At 39.3% G+C, this 21,028-nt stretch overlaps 1 protein-coding gene across 1 annotated transcript in view; it reads right to left on the bottom strand.

The window, feature by feature from the left end:
* LOC121467329 overlaps nucleotides 1-18,389 on the bottom strand; it is a 45,168-nt gene extending 26,779 nt beyond the window's left edge. Inside the window, exon 1 of the mRNA XM_041708720.1 lies at nucleotides 18,256-18,389. The gene's annotated coding sequence lies outside the window, so the exon portion shown is untranslated. The remainder of the gene's footprint in view (nucleotides 1-18,255) is intronic.
* Nucleotides 18,390-21,028: the final 2,639 nt, after the last annotated feature.

Raw genomic sequence — 21,028 nt, 5'->3', positions numbered from 1 at the left:
TTTTAGTTTGTCGTAATTGAGTAACTTTGGGTTATTTTTAACCAAGACGAGAAAGTTGTATTTCTATGTTTTCAATTTACTCAATATTATTTTTGTTAATTCTTAGCCTAGCTTCGTCCTCGGGTAAGTTTTATAATACTGTCATGAATCATACCCTAATGTAATAATAATTATGTTACCATTCAGTTTTTTCTGATAACTAGTTACCAGCTGCAATTGATGAGACCCTCCAGGCTCCATATTCTTTTGGTAAGCCTGATGCTATTGATGGGGAAAATAGTGTCCAAGAGGATCAAAATTCGTTTCTAGCTTCGACCTCGGGTAAGATTTATAAATTTATTTTTACAATCTTGCATTTTTTATATCGTTATGGTGTTAATTGACCAATAGTCACTTCATTCTGTCTGCAGCTTTTTGATAGCGCACGGTCAGACTTAACTGTTGAAGTCTAATAATCATGATTGCATTTAAATGTAGACGTATTTTATTAGATCGCACTTACAATCCCTGTAGTTGTTGCTTGTTACAAAAATATTTGAACTTAAAAATGTTACAAATTCCTTTTTCTGGGGATATTCATATGTACGAATCGAAAAATTCCCAATGATTTCCAGGCTGATGTGAAGTGTCGGTATTCTTAATAATTAGAGCAGGATATGGATATGGATTTTGGAAGCTGGTCTGAAGGGAAAGCTCCTTTAAAAATTAATCGTGTTTTGGCATGTTTAATTGTCGAATTTGTAAAGTATAAATTTTAAAAATGCGTCCGAATATTTCTATGTTTATCAATATCAATCGTGGAATCATTAACACAGTATACCAGACAAGTAACTGCTTCACTTAGGGGTTCTTAAAATGAAAAGTGTCTTGTAACATGAAATTTGAGCATTTGAATGATCTGTAGTTAGGTCAAAGGCTAATATAAAAGTTGTCAGAATCAAACATTTCCTTGGTTATTTTAAAAACCCCCCGCTCCCGTATACTCTAAGTTTAAGGCCTGGGAAAAGGCCCATGGTTGCATGGCAACATCCTAAGCAAATGTTGACCCTAACCTAAGGACAAGGTTGATACATCATCAATATTTCCCTACAACCTGAACCCTCCTACACCACGTTCACCACCCGGTAACTTGTTATCTATCCTTTTATTGATTTAACCTCTGATAACCATTATACAGGTGTCTGGGGCGGGTTTCTATATTCAAGAACCAATCGGATTAGTTCTAGGAGTAAGACATACCTGTATGCACTCCCTGTACATGTCAAACTGCTAAGTGAACATTCTAGACTATAAAAATGAGACCACTAAAATTGCTCAGGATCAGTTCTTCCAATGCCTCGGTACTGCATTCTGAAAGTATAATTGGTGTCCTATTTGACAGCCATATTTCTGTCAGTATTGGTAAAGCTAAGGGTGTTTTAGCCTTCTTTGAACGTTGGGCCAAGGAGTTTGACGACCCGTATACAACAAAGACTCTTTACATTTCCATGGTTCGCCCTATTTTGGAATACTGCGTATGTGTATGGAGAAATCAATATATTGATCAACAAATATTAAACGAGTCAGTCCAAAAGCAATTTTTATTACTTGCTCTTCGACAGTTGAATTTGGACCCGGTGAGGCGTTTGCCACCTTACTCTTCAAGGTTAATGTTAATTGAATGTAGAATGTGCAGCGGAGTAATTTTTTTGCATAAGCTTCTCATAGGTAAGATGAACTCTGGCCTCCTCCTTAGCTATATTAACATCGCTGTTCACTCAAGATTTACTCGTACTTTGGCAGGTGAATGCCAATTTGTAGATACAACTTTGCCTTTCATGAGTCCTTTCGGGTGCTTTGTTCAAACTATAATGCAATATATCCTGTAATATCTTTGGAAAATTCTATTGAATGAATATTATCAAAAATTTATGCTTTTCTTGAATCATATAAAATTTATTTAGTTTAAGTTAGTCTTATTTTAGCATATATGTGTAAGTATGCATGTGTAAGTTAGCAGTTCATTGTTAACTATAAATCAATAAAATAAACACCTAATGAAGACAAAGATGCATTCGAGGCGAAAACATTTTACATTTATGTATGGTCCATTCTTCTTAGAATAATTAATATCAATGGCCGTCCCATTTTGGCCATTGGAGTTTTTATTGGCCATAATAAGCCAATGCAAATAAGAGCCATCGTTTGCGATGCTCCTGCTCGATCATTTATTACTGGCACGCCTGGACATACGTCTAGCCATGACTGTAGCAAATGCACTCAAGTAAGACAGAAAGTAGATTCTGTATTGACATTTAGTACTGAACTTGGTGAATTAATTACAGATGAAAACTTCTGTGACAGGACATACTGTCACTATCATAAAGTCGAATATTTAACTGTTCATTCCGCTATAGAAAAACTTGGGGTTCTGTTGGTGACTCAAGTCCCGCTGCATGCAACTTATGGAATTGGGTGTCATGAGAAAAGAGTTTGCTCGAAAGCCAAAAACATTGGAATTGGAATTTAGGCGATTTTTATTATACACTGGCATTGTAGTTCTTTAAGATACAATTAATCTTTTGTGGCACTGTGCTTACAGGCTGCTGTCCTCTGACTTACAACGAGAGTCAAACATAAACAATGCCCAAATAATGTTGGATTTATTCGTAAAGAATTTTCCCAATTATTTATGAAGAAAGTAGTGTTTCATATTATGTTCATGGCTTACTTCTTGTTTAAGAGATGATTAAGCAAATCGGAGATCCGGTTTCAGGCGCTTTTTACTCCTTCGAGAACTATTCGTCCGGAAGTCTTCACAAGTTTTACAACAAATGAATAGAAAGATTGTTGAGGATAATCACATTCGGGTGGAAGATGATTCTATTAAGTGAGTAGGTAGAGTTTTGAAATTTAAGGGACGTACGCTTAGGAATAAAAGGCCAAATATTTTTTTTTTTGCAGGAGAACACATTCCAATCGAGGTAGAATCGTTTGAAGCGGATAGGAAGTCATTTTTATAATTGGTATTTGTTTAGCAAGTGGGAAAATGGCACTCGATTTATAAATATTTTGTGTTACAGATATGGTTAGTGTTAGTACCATTTGTATTTCTTAGAAGACGACTTTGTGACGGAAACCCCGCAAAGGGCCCGGTCCTGGAAACACCTGAGAAAGGAGGAAAAGAGTCGCTACCAAATCATGTCCACCACTGACACGGACATCGTTGCCTTGCAAATGAACAATGAGATGTGCAACCATCCAATGGGCAGAATGGGCGGCGGCATGAAGGGGAAATCTTGGCAACCCCCAATAAAATTCAAAAGTAAGTAAACAAAATAAAATCTAACTAATTCAATTTTTATATTAATACAATTTGTATTTCTTAGAAGACGACTTTGTGATGGAAACCCCGCAAAACAGCGGGGATCCCATAGCAGGAAACCCACCAAAGGACCAAATCGAAGAGCTTAAGGTCTGGGTTCGAGACTTGCAGGGAAAATTGGATGCCAATACGAAGACCCTAGAAGCTAATACAAACCAGTTAGCTGAGTGCACCCAGCAGATTGCAAAGCTGACGGCACTGCTGCAGGTTTTCCTTAAGGGAAAGGCTAAGGATGCCGAGGTACCCGATTCCTTTCCGATTGAAAGTGAGGAGGACCTGGTGGCGTTAGAAGTTCAAATATGCTCGTCTTCTAAAACCGCCTATGTAAGTAAAATATTTATGAAGAAGATGAGTGTGCAATAAATTATTTGTTTTTTCTACAGATTGAGACCATCACAGCAATTATTAGGCGAAATAATTTGCCTAAGTCTATTAAAGGAGTTTTGGCAGAGCACCTTCTTTGCGACTTTAATATAGACGGCGAGAATGGAAAAAAGGCCCTTAAGGGCTTTCCAGGATTATTATACCCTAGCAGAGGGTATTATAATTTCAGTCAGAAGTTTGCAACGCAGTGAAGGAGACATCTCCGACCCTATAAAGTATATATATTCTTGATCAGCATCACTAGTAGAGTCGATCTAGCCATGTCCGTCTGTCCGTCTGTCCGTCCGTTTATATGCAAACTAGTCTCTCAGTTTTAAAGCTATCTGCATGAAACTTTCCCAAAAGTTGTCTTTCTATTGCAGGTAGTATATAAGTCGGAACGAGCCGGATCGGACGAACATAGCATATAGCTCCCGTAGGAACAATCGGAAAAATAAATGAAAAAAAATTATAACTTTGCTTTTTTTTATTTTTTTGTTTAGTCCTTCGACACTTAGTAATATTTAAATATTTCCGATTTACGGTTTAAATTTCATCAAAATCGGACGACTATAGCATATAGCTCCCATAGGAACAATCGGAAAAATAAATGAAAAAAATTATAACTTTTCTGTTTTTTAATTTTTTGTTTAGTCCTTCGACACTTAGTAATGGTTAAATATTTTCGATTTACGGTTTAAATTATATCAAAATCGGACCACTATAGCATGTAGCTCCCATAGGAACAATCGGAAAAATAAATGAAAAAAATTATAACTTTTCTGTTTTTTTATTTTTTGTTCAGTTCTTCGACATAAAGCAATGGTTACATATTTCAGAATTATGGTTTAGATTTTATCAAAATCGGACGTCTATATCATATAGCTTCCATAGAAATAATAGAAAATATATAAAATAACTATCAAATAATTATTAAATTAAATTAAATTATCATAGCTTCAATGTTTTTAAACATATACGAAGTAAATCATAATTTTAATGTTTTCAAAAATGTTAAATTCTTGCAATAGCTGCAAGGGTATATGAACTTCGGCTTGCCGAAGTTTGCTTTCTTTCTTGTTTTCCGTTATAGTCATTATGTATATTTGAGCAAAATATATCCGATTTTGTATTCTAATATATGTCGGGTTATCGAGAGGATTTTCCATATTTAATAGCGCAGATTGCATACGGCGAATACACTTGATCACACCACTGCCAACTTGAGACTGCCTGCCAGCTTGTTAGCATACCGAAAATGCTCTCCAGAAAATGCTGCAACGAACATACTTGTATCTCTGTCTCTCGCAGTAGCTCAAGCATACGAGCACAACAATCGTAGTGCGCATCTCTCTCTCTTAAACCTCTAACCTCACGCAACATCTCTCTCTCATGTTCGCATCGAACTATCCTGACCATCTGGCGAATAGACGGAACAAGCGTACTAACAAACAATCGTTAGAGTGCAGACTGTCACTTGGTACACGCAATTGATTTAATCCTTTTACACTGACTACCATAATTTAAGATCCGACACGGCCATTCTGACAATTACACGTCCTCGTGTACTGTAATCTTAATATTTCAAATGACTTATAAATCCCAGATTATAGCTTGTGTTTTCTTTAACTCATCAATTTCAAATACCATTTATTTATTCGATATATTATCTTACGCTTAACATTTTTCTCTTATTTCATAAGCTTTCATTTTTTTACATTCTACACAACACACACAAATTTCAATTCTTATTCTCATTGCATAATCGAATTCATTTTAACATTTAATTCATTCCATTTGCTTCTGCTATTGAATAACCCTATTCTATTACCAAAAGAACATAACACAACACTGAATTTAGTATTTTGATCAGACCTATAGTCTGGTCACATTTGAATTTGCCTCTTTCCTTTTTTCACGATTCCTGTGCATGTGACGTGTGTTATTAAAAGCTCATAAAATATAACTATATAATGCTCATAAGTTGAAAATAAAGCCCTTTTATAAAATTAATTGTTTCGAAAAACCCGATATAAAGAAGAGGGCGGCTCCTATTTACATATCGGATTATCGAAACAATTAAAAACAAGAAAGAAAGCAAACTTCGGCAAGCCGAAGTTCATATACCCTTGCAGCTATTGCAAGAATTAAACATTTTTGAAAACATTAAAATTATAATTTACTTGCGTATAAGTTTAAAAACATTGAAGCTATGATGATTTGCAGCTCAATTATTTGATAGTTATTTTATATATTTTTATTGTTCCTATGGGAGCTATATGATATAGTCGTCCGACTTTGATGAAACTTAAACCGTAAATTGGAAATATTTAACCATTACTAAATGTCGAAGAACTAAACAAAAAATTAAAAAACAGAAAAGTTATAATATTTTTTCATTTATTTCTCCGATTGTTCCTATGGGAGCTATATGATATAGTCGTGCGACTTTGATGAAATTTAAACCGTAAATCGAAAATATTTAACCATTACTAAAAGTCGAAGAACTAAACAAAAAATTAAAAAACAGAAAATTTATAATTTTTTTTCCATTATTTTTCCGATTGTTCCTATGGGAGCTATATGCTATAGTCGTCCGATTTTTATGAAATTTTTACCATAATTCTGAAATATTTAACCATTGCTTTATGTCGAAGAACAAAACAAAAAATTAAAAAACAGCAAAGTTATAATTTTTTTTCAATTATTTTTCCGATTGTTCCTATGGGAGCTATATGCTATAGTCGTCCGATTTTGATGAAATTTAAAACATAATTCTGAAATATTTTACCTTTGCTATATGTCGAAGAACTAAACAAAAAATTAAAAAACAGCAAAGTTATAATTTTTTTTCATTTATTTTTCCGATTGTTCCTATGGGAGCTATATGCTATAGTCGTCCGATCCGGCTCGTTCCGACTTATATACTACCTGCAATAGAAAGACAACTTTTGGGAAAGTTTCATGCAGATAGCTTTAAAACTGAGAGACTAGTTTGCATATAAACGGACGGACAGACGGACAGACGGACGGACAGACGGACAGACGGACATGGCTAGATCGACTCGCCTAGTGATGCTGATCAAGAATATATATACTTTATAGGGTCGGAGATGTCTCCTTCACTGCGTTGCAAACTTCTGACTGAAATTATAATACCCTCTGCAAGGGTATAAAGATGTGCTTCTTCGTCTCTGTCTACGTTTTTTTTGATGCATGGAATTTATGAGTGCATTTAATCTTTCTTGAAATTTAATATTTAATTCAGTTTGCCCTTCCTCGGTGTTAAATAATTGCTCCTGATTGAATTTAATTTTTTCCCAGTCATCAAAGTCGGGGGTTCCCGCAATAACCTTGAGTGCTGTTCCGACAAGGTTAATGCTTCTAGTATCCCTGTGATGGATTTTCAGGGTAGCGACCAGTTTGCGAATATGTCTTAGGTCCGTAATTATTACCTGCGTCCTATGGTCGTCTTTAAGAGTTTCTGTCATTGTTTCTGTTTGGTCCGCATAGTCTTCGTAGGATGTCAAGTTTGTAGCGTGTTGTAGGTATCCGTAACTGTCCCAGATTACAATGTCACCGTCTACTATTGGAATGTAGTCCGCGTTCGTGTAGTTGTTGAGTTTAACCGTCGCGTTTGTCGTTACAGCCGTAAGTGTAAGTAGTAAGAAATATTTCGTAAACCTAAAAGAAAATTTGAAAGTGATAAATTTAATTTAGATTGTTTTATATATATATCTCTTTATTTTTCATACTCAGATTGAATATGTCCTTTAGCAAGTCAGAAGAAGTGGACGGAAGCCATAACATGAGTTACAGATCGTTGGTAAAGAATGGATTTTTTAATTATTTGCGCGACTTCTGACAACGCAATAGTGCCCTGAGCTGGCCGGAAATCGCAAGGGAGGGGGCCCGGTCCTGGAAACATCTGAGCGAGGAGGAAAAGAGTCGCTACCAAATCATGTCCAGCACTGACACGGACATCGTTGCCTTGCAAATGAACAATGAGATGTGCAACCATCCAATGGGCAGAATGGGCGGCGGCATGAAGGGGAAATCTTGCGCCAAGCCCAGAAAAGCCTGTGCTCGGCAAAAGAAGTCCTGTGCCATGCAGCGAAGAAAGATGGCCTGTGCCAAGCCCAAAATAAGGGCGGTCTGTGTCAAGTCCTGAAAGGCGGCCTGTGCTAAGCCCAGGAGGTCGGTTTGTGCCAGGCCAAGGAAGCCGAAATGCGAGAGTAACTGCACCAAGCCGGGTCCAGTCATCAACAACGGGTATCTGAACTTTGTGCGTGAGTTCCGCAAGAGGAACTGTGACCTCAGTCCACAGAAACTGATCGCGAAGGCCGCCCGAGCTTGGCAGTGTTTGCCCGAGGAGGAAAAGGATCGCTTTCGCCACATGGTAAGTCGTTTTCGTTAGCTTGGACTTGAATATAGGTTTTATTTCGCTCCCTTACAGGCCTGCAGGGTGGCCACCAGTCCGCGTCATAAGCGTCGCCGTGTTTGCAATATGCACTGAAATTCCCTCGATCGATCGAGTCATGCCATAAAATCCATTGAAGTCCACGTATCCTGTTTGATGAGTTGATCATGCGACTTCTGCCTGCAGGTCGAGATAATTTTTAAAAATATATTATTTCGATAATAAATGCCTTAAATCCATCTTATAACTACAAGATACACTGTTTTCTAAGATTTATAGCCATGGGATATGCCAATTATGTGACTATTCTGTTTTGTTTAACTTAAATAATCGTTTTATTAAACAATTTGATTATTTTTTGTGGTATTGAACAGAAAGCAGTTAGGGTTGAGGCATTTGAAGTATGCTTTAATAAAATATACTTTTGATGGCTTCAGAATATGTAGAATGGTTCAAAGGCATGTAAAAGAAAATAAATCAGTGAAAACAAACAATCCAACGATCAAAGTTCCAATTTTGGTTTAATGCAGTGTAATTAACCCTTTCGACCCCAACTTTTTCCCTGTCGAAAAAAAAATATTTTTTTTTTTGTATTCTGTTTGTATTGGGCCAAGCAGTATTTGAGTAAAGTTTGAACTCCCCACCCCCACTAGTTTGGGCGCTACCGGATGTTGCTTGTGGGCAACGTTGGGCCATAGTGTATATTAAAGAATACATTTTTAGTTGATGGTTATTTTTGTTTATTTTCAATTTTTAAGTATGGTAAGACATAAAACAGTTTTTATTGTTGTTACAGCATAGGTGTACTTTACATTTAATACATTTTGACATTGGGGTTCCTGTCTTACACAGTCTGCAACGCCCTTTTTCAGTAAATACCACCCAATGTTCCATGCAATCGTAACGCATAGAATTTGTAGGATTTGGCTGAAACTTGTATTTTTTGGATTGATTGGAAGACACACTGCTAGTTGGAGAACCCAAAGATATTATTGAGTTTTCTCTTTACATATTTGATGGCCGACCCCTCTTTTTTTCAAATGAAGTAGAGTAAGTACATTGTAGCAGCTCATGAGCAACTTCCATTTGAAATTTGATGAGCGGTATATACTTTTGATTTGGGTTTAGAAAATGAAAATTTTTTCTATACAGCAGCCATGCATTTGTCATTGATGTTCCCAAGCACCAATAAAAAATTCTAATGTACCACTTTCTTGAACGGTGGTTTATTTTATATAGCTCCATAAGCATGTCCGCTAAGTCTACTCCTCCCATACCCTTGTTATAAGTAGTAGTTTACCAAAACTTTTTTTGAGAATGTCAAGTAAAGGGCGTATTTTGTACAGTTTATCATAGTTCAAATCACCTTTTTTTAGTTGTTTTGTATTATCGTTGAAATGTAAACATTGTTTGATTTTTTCAAACTTTCCTCGTGGCATTGCATCCGATATAGCAGAAAGCTTGTATTCTTTTGACCAAGCCATTTTAAATTGAGGTACTTTTATGACACCCAAGTACAATAAAATTCCGATATACCTTTTTATTTGATCTCCAGTACATTGCAGCTCTATGCCGTGCTCTTGCAACCCATACAAATTAGTTTGATTTGTAATTAAATCAATAACATTATTGTCAAAAAAGCTGCAGAAATACTCTACAGGGGTCTTCACTTCATCGATTTGGCGATTACTATCTTCTTCCCAAATACACCCTGGAGCTTGAAATGGCCTATTTCTCCACTTAAGTGTTTTGGGATCAACTTTTTCAAAGCAATTATCAGCCACAACACTATTTTCTTGAATGCTTTTTTCATCAATCAAATTTTCAATATGCTCAAATTCTATTGATTCTCCCCTTTCCAATATACTTTTTAAATTATTCTCCAACATTCCAGAGATGTCTTCCATTTCATCACCACTTTCTTCGTCACTGGAGACATCCCAATCGAAGTTGACAATTCTCTCAATATCATCATTTGATAAACCTTTTTCTTTTGGTCTCATATTTTGGTGGTGCAATGGCCCAAGGTTGCTCACAAGCAACTTTATTACTTTGAAAATTCCTCAGCTGTTTTTTAATAGAAATCAATTAGATTGAACTACAACATGCATTAAAGAATTCATTTATTAACAAATTTCACTCACATTCTTCAACTTTTAATGCGTAATTAAAAAGTAAATCACTTTCTTTTCAATATACCTCACAATACAACAATCACTTTTTACGCGAGGCACGTCCAGCACATTCCAAATAATTTCGTCAAATGATGCGCAAACTAGAATTTTTTTGCTTACATTCTAAGTATACACATCAAAGCACCGTTATCTCGAAGAATAAGCAGACAAAAACAAAAGCACCGACTACCGATAGCCGTTAAACTTTTGAAATTGCTCACAGGCAACTTCGGGGTCGAATGGGTTAAGGAATGTAAGATGAAATTTAATAGAATTAAATGTAGGGGAGGCTGAGAACATCTTGGTTGGCAGTGATGTTGGAGTTCTCTTCTGGGCGTTAGTGTGATTGATGAACAGGGTTTCATTTATCATGGCCTGTTTATCGAAGGTGATAAGGTGAGTACCATGTATCCAGACTTCTGTCCCATTGTCCACTCGAACATTGGCAGACCTGTCGTTGATAATTACGATCCCTTCGTCCACGTATGTGATTGGGTGCAGGTCGCTCTGTTGTGTTCGACAATGCGCCATCCCCCCAGCATGCAGTTCTTTGGCGCATGAACCCTCTGCCAAACGGCAGAATGTGGCTCCCGGTGACACGGAGCAGTTTTTAATGGCGTGAATTTCTCCGCCGCATTCCGCTATAATGTTGTCTGTTACCTGCAGCATTATCTCACTATGAGCGACTGGAAAAATAGTTACTTCTTGCATGCTAGTTTTAATTTAGGAAATTTTATGATAAAATGTAAAACGTTAACGGACTGCAGAACCTTCACGGACGAAACGGTCAAAAGATCCCCTATGGGAGTGTCGGTGGGTTCCTCAAGCCAAACTGATTTTAAGTCTTCGTGGTCTAAAATGTTCGGACGAACAATATTAATTTTGGCAAGGGTTATTCCGGCCTCCGGTTCCTCGCTGATTAAGTGACTTTTCGACAGGACACAACTCTGCGGTCTCTGGGGCAGGCACTCACTACATCAGTTTCCCTTCATGCAGGACAAACTAATTTTATTGCACTTAATAGTGGGCATAGTGGACAAAAATGGGCAGTTGAGAGGGGAGCGCCAATAACGATCTACTTATATATATATATCTCTTTATTTTTCATACTCAGATTGAATATGTCCTTTAGCAAGTCAGAAGAAGTGGACGAAAGCCATAACATGAGTGACAGATCGTTGGTAAAGAATGGATTTTTTAATTATTTGCGCGACTTCTGTCAACGCAATAGTGCCCTGAGCTGGCCGGAAATCGCAAGGGAGGGGGCCCGGTCCTGGAAACACCTGAGCGAGGAGGAAAAGAGTCGCTACCAAATTATGTCTAGCACTGACACGGACATCGTTGCCTTGCAAATGAACAATGAGATGTGCAACCATCCAATGGGCAGAATGGGCGGCGGAATGAAGGGGAAATCTTGGCAACCCCCAATAAAATTCAAAAGCTCATTTTCTCCTTGGATGGTAAGTAAACAAAATAAAATCTAATTCAATTCTTATATTAATACAATTTGTATTTCTTAGAAGACGACTTTGTGATGGAAACCCCGCAAAACAGCGGGGACCCATAGCAGGAAACCCGCCAAAGGAACAAATCGAAGAGCTCAAGGTTTGGGTTCGAGATTGGCAGGGAAAAGTGGATGCCAATACAAAGACCCTAGAAGCTAATACGAACCAGTTAGCTGAGTGCACCCAGCAGATTGAAAGTCCAAGGATGCAGAGGTACACGATTCGTACCCCATCCAAAGTGAGGAGCAGCTGGTGACGTTGGAGCTTAATATATGGTCGTCTACTAAAACCGTCTATAGTAAAATATTTATGAAGAAAATGACACGGTATGGGCCAAGGAGCACCATCTTTCCAAGGCAGCAGAAGGATTCGCGGCGAAACTGGCCTCCAGATACGACTCTCCGGTAGTCTCAACTAATCCGGCGTATCGCAGGTACAATGTACCTTAACCGAAGAAAGGGGGAGGACGATACACGGTATCGAAATTAACGGTCAAGCACACACACACACAGAGACACACATCAGGAGCGCGAGAGCGGGACAGGGAGGGTTTAAAAAGCCGTAAGCACCGTTACTGGCTAAACGCACGCAGCAGACGGTCACGTGGACGTGGCCCGCGCTCGACGAGGCAGCGGAGGAGGCCCGGATGTGGGAGGCAGTCGAGGCCATCGATTGGCAGCGCCCACCGCCGATGCACCCGCGCGATCCGCGAGCCAAGTCGGCGAAACGCGTCGCGGAGACGGTCGGTCGCGAGAAGCAGAAGGCGACGCACGAGGAGGAGCGCGAGGCCTAGGAGCCCACGAAGGTTCTGGAGAAGGGGCCGTGGGAGTGGCCAACAACGCCGGAGACGTCGCGGGACGCGCCACCACCCCCGAAGCTTCCGCGGCAGTCCTCGTCCAAGGCTACCGTCGTCGCTCTCGCTGCCAGATTTGCTACAAAAGCTGCAACTAATGCTGCAGCTGTTGTTGCCCTGAAAAAACTTTTCGAAAATTTTCTTTTGCAGGAATTTGCCGTTAAATATTAAAACACGAGGCAAATTTAATTCTTTTACAAATAATTAACGGATAATTAACGGGTGTACTGCTTAGCTTGATATTAAGTTAAAATAATTTACGGATAATTAACGGCAAATCCGTGTAAATAAAATAAAATGTTTTCTGTATATATCAAGTTAGCAGAACATTGGATAACTTTTAAAACAAAATTACAGATAATTAACGGCAAATTGTGGTTAAAAAAATTTTTTGATTTTGAAAGTTGTACTGCTACTTTCATGGACATGGCGGAAAAGTCGTCATCCGCAGCAGCCGAACGCGAAGGTCTGGAGCGGAAGGGTCGGCAGAACGACGACGCTGCCGCTGAGAATTTTAGGGACGGAGTCGCCTCGATGACAGGCGGTCGACCGATATTTGCAATCGATGGGTACTAGAAAATACTGGATTTCTTAATGAACGGTAGTCCTGGCAACTTATGACAACGATATCGATAACGGCAACGACAATGACAATGCTGAACTACACTATCGATAAACGCGAACGGGACGTGTTGAGTAGAGTGGCCAGACTACGGGAATCGAACTAGTGATTTCACAACGGGGAACTGTCTGGGCGGGAAATTCAAATTCCACCCTGGGAACTCTCTAGGGAACGAGATGCAGTTTTAGGTAAGTTAAAGTCTTCCGGGGAACTGTCTGGGTAACTGAGAAAGGGCTAACGCAGCGCAGCCGTGAGAAAGTTAAAGGACTTTCAGGGCGCTTGCTGAGGGAAGTCTTACGGAGAACAGTCTGGGAAAGTTTTGGGGAACTGTCTGGGGATCACAAGGAGAACGAGTTTGGCGAGGAATTTGACAGAACGAACTACAGGGGCGGGGAAATCACGTTTCCGAAGAAAGGGGGAAATGTGAGGAATTTTAATTTTATAAAAATGTTCTTGATAATAAAATATTATATTATATTTTCGGGAAGAAATAGTCTCGTAGGATTTGCTTTACATTTTCTTGAGCAGCGCGATGTGCTCTATTGTGCTCAGCAATTATGATTTATTTCTGTTCTGTTTTGTCAGTTATGTCCTGTACGAAAGTTTTTGAATATTTGAAAGTAGTGCTCGGGAATCGTTCGATTAACGGATGTTGAATAAAAGCTAAGATTGGGAGGGAACAATGTATTGCATTAACTACCTCGGAATTTACTGCATCCCCTGTGTTTATTAAATCACTGCGGTCAGAGAATTTTATTACGTGTCTAGTTTTACTTTTGAATAGGATGAAATGGTCAACCGACGAACTGTTTCCTTCTTCGATAATTATCTGGTTTCTGAAACAGTTGACCGGGTTGTCTGTCGTGTCGATGGTATATGTTAATGACTGCTTGCTATGTATGGTTGCGGCGTCAGATTCTGGGATATCTTCTAAAGCATTTATATTTTGCCGTGACAACGCGTCCGCTACAAAATTTTCCTTTCCTGGTTTATAAATGACCTGTGCTCCATGGTCATCAATAATTCCTTTCCAACGTTTAAGTTTCGCGTTAAGATTTTTATCCAAAACGGCGAACGTTAATGGTTGGTGGTCTGTATAAATGCGTAAACCTTTTACTCCATATAAATAATTACGGAGGTTTTTAAGGGACCAGACAATGGCAAGTAGTTCTCCCTCGTTTGTTGCGAAGTTTTTTTCAGGATCGCGTAACGTGCGAGAAATCATTGTAATGGGGCGTCCGCCTTGCGACAGTACCGCCCCTAGACCTAAACCTGAGGCGTCTATTGTCAAATCGAATGGCTTTGTAAAGTCAGGATATGACAATAAAACATCTTCCGATGCTAGGATCTCCTTTAATTTTTGGAAAGCCTCTTTTTGTTCTTTATTTAGATCAATATCAATTTTTCTTGATTGATATTTGCTCACTTTTCCATTTTCCCCTTTTAGGATTCCAGTAAGGGGCCCTGCGATAGATGCAAAACCTTTAATAAAGCATCTATAGTAACTCGCTAACCCCAGAAAAGATCTGAGGTCGAAGATGGTTTTTGGTTGTGGGAATTCTTTGATAGCCCTGACTTTTTCGGGTGAGGTTCGTAGACCCCCTTCTGACACTATGAATCCCAAGTATTCAACGCTTTTTTTAAAAAACTTTGACTCTTCTTGGGATACCCTCATGCCTGCTTCTAGAAGTTCCTCGAGAACCCAGTGAATGTCTCTTACGTGGTCCTCTTTTGTTTTTGAAAAAATAATGACGTCATCGACATAAACGTAGCATGTCTTTGAAATTTGTTCCCTTAGGACGTCGTCGATGGCCCTCTGAAAAATGCTTGGAGCGTTTTTCAGGCCGAACGGCAGTCTACAAAACTCGTATTTACCGTTATTTATGGAGAAGGCCGTTTTCTCTCTGTCCTTCTCCGCTAATTCTATCTGGTGGAAGCCTGATTTCAGATCAAGAGTTGTGAAAAATTTTGACTTGCCCATATTTGACAGTATGGTTGATATTGTCGGAATGGGGTATCTGTCATCCACCGTTTTCTGATTTAATTTTCTAAAATCGATAACTAATCGTTTCTTTATTAAACCATTTTGGTCGGTTCCTTTTTTGTCTACGACCCAGTTTGGATTATTATAGGGTGATCTAGATGGCCTTATGATGCCGTCCTCTAGAAGTTCTTTAACCTCTGAGTTTACGAATTCTGTCACACCCATGGGATGTGGGTACGTTTTTGAGTACACCGGCTCCCCATCTGTTTTTATTGTTGCAATAGTATTTATGTTGTAGGGTAAAGCCTCGTCTGGATCAGCGAAAGCTTTACAGTTTTTTTTAATCATATTATCAAAAGCGTTTTTTATTGCTTGATTTTGTTTCAAATATTGAAATCAAAAATTTTTCTGTAATTTGTGTGTGGCCATGAATTGACCTTACATTGAACGGGTTGTCCACTTCCACGATGCCTTTAAGCGTCGGGAGTTGCGCAATATAATTTTTTGATGTTCCTGTATCGATTAATAGTTTTATTTTTTGCCCTGCTAACCTACGAGTAATATAAGAGAGCAGGGATTTTATTCTAAAAAATTGCAGATATCATCTGCGTCTAAATCATCTTCAGTCTCTGTTCAGACGGTTTTTCTTCTGGCATGAAGTTTATTTTTTGTTGGCTTCGTGCCGACTGGTCCTTTCGCCAGTTTGTATTCTGTCTAAATTAAGAGGAAGTATCTACCTCCATGGGCTCCGGTTTTGGCCGGGCCTGAGTGTTTTCTACGTAAGGATGAGTGTTTTGTTTGGACGAGGGCGTTTGATTATTTCCCCAGTTTTTACCTCTGGTAAAGTAAGGGTTTTTTTTAATTGCCCCTGTGTTTTGGTTCGGCTCATAGATAGGTGAGCTTGACTGTTGTGGTGGGTTTTTCCACGAGGTTGGTCGGTAATTACTGGCCTTATTTATTTTTTCTTCGCTATGCCGAGCGAATCTGGCCGCGAATATGCTCCTATCATTGCTTGATTCTGCCTCTTGTGCAAGAGCTAATGCCGTTGGCAGGTCCCGTGGTTGCGCCGGGAAAACGGCAATTTTTAATGACTTCTTTAAGCCAGAAACGAACGCATGAAGTGCGTCTTCTCTAAATTTGTTATTAAGTACGGCTGCAGCGGCAGCGTCGTGCGTCATTACTATCTTATTTGTCAGCAGTGTTAACCTTTTTTCGACTTCATCATAATATTTAAGTAGCGGTAAATCTCCTTGCCTTGAAAGGCTTAACTCCTGTTGAATTACATGAGCTGGAGTTTTGTCCGCATATGTAAAATCGAGGCGGGCTAATATAGCGTGAAAGTTAAGTACTGTATTAAATGAAGCTAACACGGCCACTGCCGGGCCTCTAACTTTATTTCTAAGGATGGCCACGGCTTGATAATGCCGACTGCTGCCCAAGTAAGGCTCAAAGACCTTATAAGCTGCGATGGCGGCCTGTCTCCAGGATACGTAATTTTCCTGTTTCCCATCAAATTCGGGGACTGATTTTATAATGTCTAGGGGCTCGTTGCACTCGGCTCCTGGTATAATACTTATTTCTTTAAAGATTTCTATTTTTGGGGTCTCTTTTTTTAAAATGTTTAGTTCCCCCATGATTACACTTAATTTTTCGTCAAACAGCCTTTGCTGTCCTTCTAGGGCCTCACTTATGGCCGCTTCCATGCTTGCGATTTGTTCGGGCTGCATGGTTTGTGGTTCTTGTGAGGGGGTACTTAATGGAATAAAATTATCCAAAGTACTTTTCCTTAAGGGTATATTGGCCCTACTGGATATTGGCTCACAGTCCTCACTTTCGCTATTTTCTGCTTGTATTCCCCCACTTTTTTGTGCTAAAAGTTGCTTATATTCCTCTATGAGTTCATCGCCCGATGAGTCTGTGTCGTTGTTTCTGAACATTAGCTTTTTTATGAGCGAGCGAGAATTTTTTTCATAAAGATGGAATATATTTATTCTATTCCATTTATTTATTTTAAACTTTCATTTATAATTTTTATTAATATGCTTAAGTTGAATTCTTAAATGCACTTACAAAAGATTTTTGGGGAAAAAATAACTTGTAATTTTTAATTTTTAATTATTATATAGAAAAAGAATACAGTGTAGGCAGGCACTAAGTGTATAAAAATATATTTGTTGCAATATGCAGAATTGTGCTACAGCCACTTTATTGAAATTTAATTTATTTTTCGTTGCGAACAAGAACAAAAACAAGAAAGCAAGCAAACTTCGGCAAGCCGAAGTTCATATACCCTTGCAGCAATTTCAACTTAATACTCTTGAAAACGTTAAAATTGTGATTTACTTGCGAGTATGTTTAAAAACATTGAAGCTATAATGATTTGCAGCTTAATTATTCGATAGTTCCTATGACAGCTATACGATTGTTCCTATGGGAGCTATATGCTATAGTCGTCCGATTTTAATGAAATTTAAACCGTAAGAACAAAAAAAAAATTAAAAAACACCAAAGTTATAATATTTTTTATGATTGTTCCTATGGGAGCTATATGCTATAGTCGTCCGATTTTGATGAAATTTAAATTTAATTAATTTAATTCTGAAATATTTAACCATTACTGTGTCTCGAAGATCTAACAAAAAAATTAAAAAACAACAAAGTTATATTTTTTTTCATTTATTTTTCCTACTGTTCCTATGGGAGCTATATGCTATAGTCGTCCATTCCGACTTATATACTACCTGCAATAGAAAGACAACTTTTGGGAAAGTTTCATGCAGATAGCTTTAAAACTGAGAGACTAGTTTGCATATAAACGGACGGACAGACGGACATGGCACGACTCTACTAGTGATGATGATCAAGAATATATATACTTTATAGGGTCGAAAACGTCTCCTTCACTGCGTTGCAAACTTCTGACTGAAATTATAATACCCTCTGCAAGGGTATAACAAGAAGCCCACTTACATGTTTATTTTATTGGCTGCTTCTTCGGTGAGTTTCTGTTCTTCGTGCGGGCCGCGGGGCCGGTCGGTGGCAACGGCTTCCGTTGACGGTTGTCGTACCCTCGAGCAGGACGAGGGGTTTGGTTGATGAAGGCGGCTACTGCTGGCGGTTGTCGTACCCTCGAACGGGGCGAGGGGTTTGGTTGATGAAGGCGGCTACTGCTGGTATTTGTCGTACCCTCGAGCGGGGCAAGCGGTTTGGCTGGCGGCAGTGGCTTCGTTGACTTCTGTCGTACCCTCGAGCGGGGCGAGGGGTTTGGTTGGCAGCGGCGCCTAGTCGGTTGCTTTTAATCAAAAAAAAAAATTTTTCCAGTAGCAGCAGTATGACTTGTAACTACTTTTTACTTCTCACGGTTGCTCCGTTTTCTAAGTGTGTGTTTTTTATTTCATTCGTTTTGTTCACTTTATGATTTTTGAACTATGATGATTTTTTTTTTTTTTGAAACCTTTTTATTTTTTTACACTTGCAATTTAGTGTTATTTATTTTTAACTCCGGCTTTTCGTGGTTGTTTAACTTTTTTGGGTGTGAATTGTGTTGTTCACTTTATTATTTTTTGAACTAATATTTTTTACTCTTGCAGTGTGATTTGTAAGTTTAAATTCTGGCGTTTGCCAGTTGTTTTATTCACTTTTTTGGGTGTGATTTTTGTTGTTCACTTTATTACTTTTTGGTTTGTTGGGTTCTTTAGTTTAGTTGGGTGCCAATTAATGAATTGTGTTCTTTATATTTTTATATTTCCTTTATTTCCATACACCCGTTAGGGCATAGGTTAATTATTCGGATTTATAACGAAGCTTAAGCCCCGGAGTACAATTTTAGACTGACTTATAAATTACCGCGGCTGCAACTCCAGGCCTCCCTTGGGCTCCTTTGCCGTGATACTTGCTGCTGTTGTTGGCGGTTGCCTCGCCTGATTGAGCACTTTTGTACGAATTTTATATTAAACACCACCAGCCAAACAATCACTTTGGATGCCAAACTAGGAATGGCGGCTAATGACGCTGCAATAAAGGCGGCAACCTATCTCCCCACCTAATTGGAGAAATTCTCTCACTCAGACTTGACTAACCTGGTTGTTCTGTTTGTAATTTAGCCATCCCCTGGCTTCTTCTTAATTTTTTAAAAGGAAATGATAATTTGAAATATTTGTTTGTCAGCGGGACTGACTTCGTCAGGAGAGATTCGGAAGGTTGTCGCAAGCAAGAGGTTCGGCGAAGTTGGCCTGGAGGTGCAACAGAACCCTGCGCAGCGACCTAAAGTAGTGGTGAGCAATTTAGACACGGCTACGCCGCCAGCCGAGTTTATGAAGGAGCTCTTTAAGAACAATTTCGCCGAAGTGATGGACTTGGCTGCCTTTGAGAAAGCGGTGCACCTGGAGAAGCCGTGGACTGCAGCTGATGGCGCCACAGTAAATGTGACGCTTGAAGTGAATTCCACTGCTTTGGAGATACTGGACGGAGGCAAGGCGTATATCGGCTGGTTTGCTTATAACTGCCGAGCGCTGGTGCGCACATATGCGTTGGCTTTGACCACAAAGTCGCGCAGTGCCGGTATAAGGAGAACGTGTGCCGCCAGCGCGGACAGGCCGGCCACAGTGCGCGAGGCTGCACAAATCCGACGGACTGCCGGAATTGCCGATTCAAGGGCTACCCGTCGGAGCATCATATGGCGAAGTTGCGATGCCCGACTCTTTAGTCAGAATGCGATAGTCAAATTGCCTGTTCGCACTGCTACAGGAGCCGTACCTCGGAGCCGAGTTTTTGGAAAGGCTGCCCGCAGGGCAAAGGCTCTTTTCTGATCCGAGTGGAAACGCAGCCATTGCTGTGGACCATCACGATGTCATCTGCGTGCCAGTGGAGCCCCTCACCACTGATTTTGGAGTATGCGTGAAGCTGCAAGGGAGTTTTGGCTCAATCTTCCTTTGCTCCGCATACTGTCGGGTCGGTTTTCCGCTAGAGCCGTACCTCAGATACATGGATGCCTTCCTGCTGCAAGTCAGCAGAACTCCCGCAATCCTTGGACTGGATGCGAATTCAGCATTCCCCATGTGGTTTAGCAAACTCTCGCTTTGCTGAGAGACACGCAAACTACTCCCGAGGTGAGCTGCTGTCTGAGTGGATACTATAGAAGGGAGCCATTGCCCTTAACTAGCCTAGCGAGGTTTACACGTTCAATAACATAAGAGGATTCCACAGCGATATTGATATCAAGTTATCAGTACACAAAACTAAATTTTAACTTTCCATAAATTTTCTTTTGCAGGAATTTGCCGTTAAATATTAAAACACAAGAGGCAAATTTAATTCTCTTACAAATAATTAACGGCGATTTCCTGCAAAAGAAAATTTTCGAAAAGTTTAAGTTAATGGGGGTGTACTGCTTAGCTTGATATCAAGTTAAAATAATTTACGGATAATTTACGGCAATTCCGTGTAAATAAAATAAAATGTTGAAAAAGTTAAAGTTTAGTTTTGTGTATGTATCAAGTTAGAACATTGGATAACTTTTAAAACAATTGAGCGGAAAATTTTTTTCCCTTACAAATTAACGGCAAATTATGGTTAAAAAATATTTTTGATTTTGAAAGTTGTACTGCTACTTTCATGGACATGGTGGAAAAGTAGTCATCCGCAGCAGAACGCGAAGGTCTGGAGCGGAAGGGCCGGCAGAACGACGACGCTGCCGCTGAGAAATATGGGGATGGGGTCGCCTCGATGACAGGCGGTCGACCGA

This window comes from Drosophila elegans, unplaced genomic scaffold, assembly GCF_018152505.1.
Source record: "Drosophila elegans isolate 14027-0461.03 unplaced genomic scaffold, ASM1815250v1 contig_149, whole genome shotgun sequence".
In the NCBI taxonomy this organism is placed as follows: domain Eukaryota; kingdom Metazoa; phylum Arthropoda; class Insecta; order Diptera; family Drosophilidae; genus Drosophila; species Drosophila elegans.
This window is presented reverse-complemented; position numbering and strand designations above follow the sequence as displayed.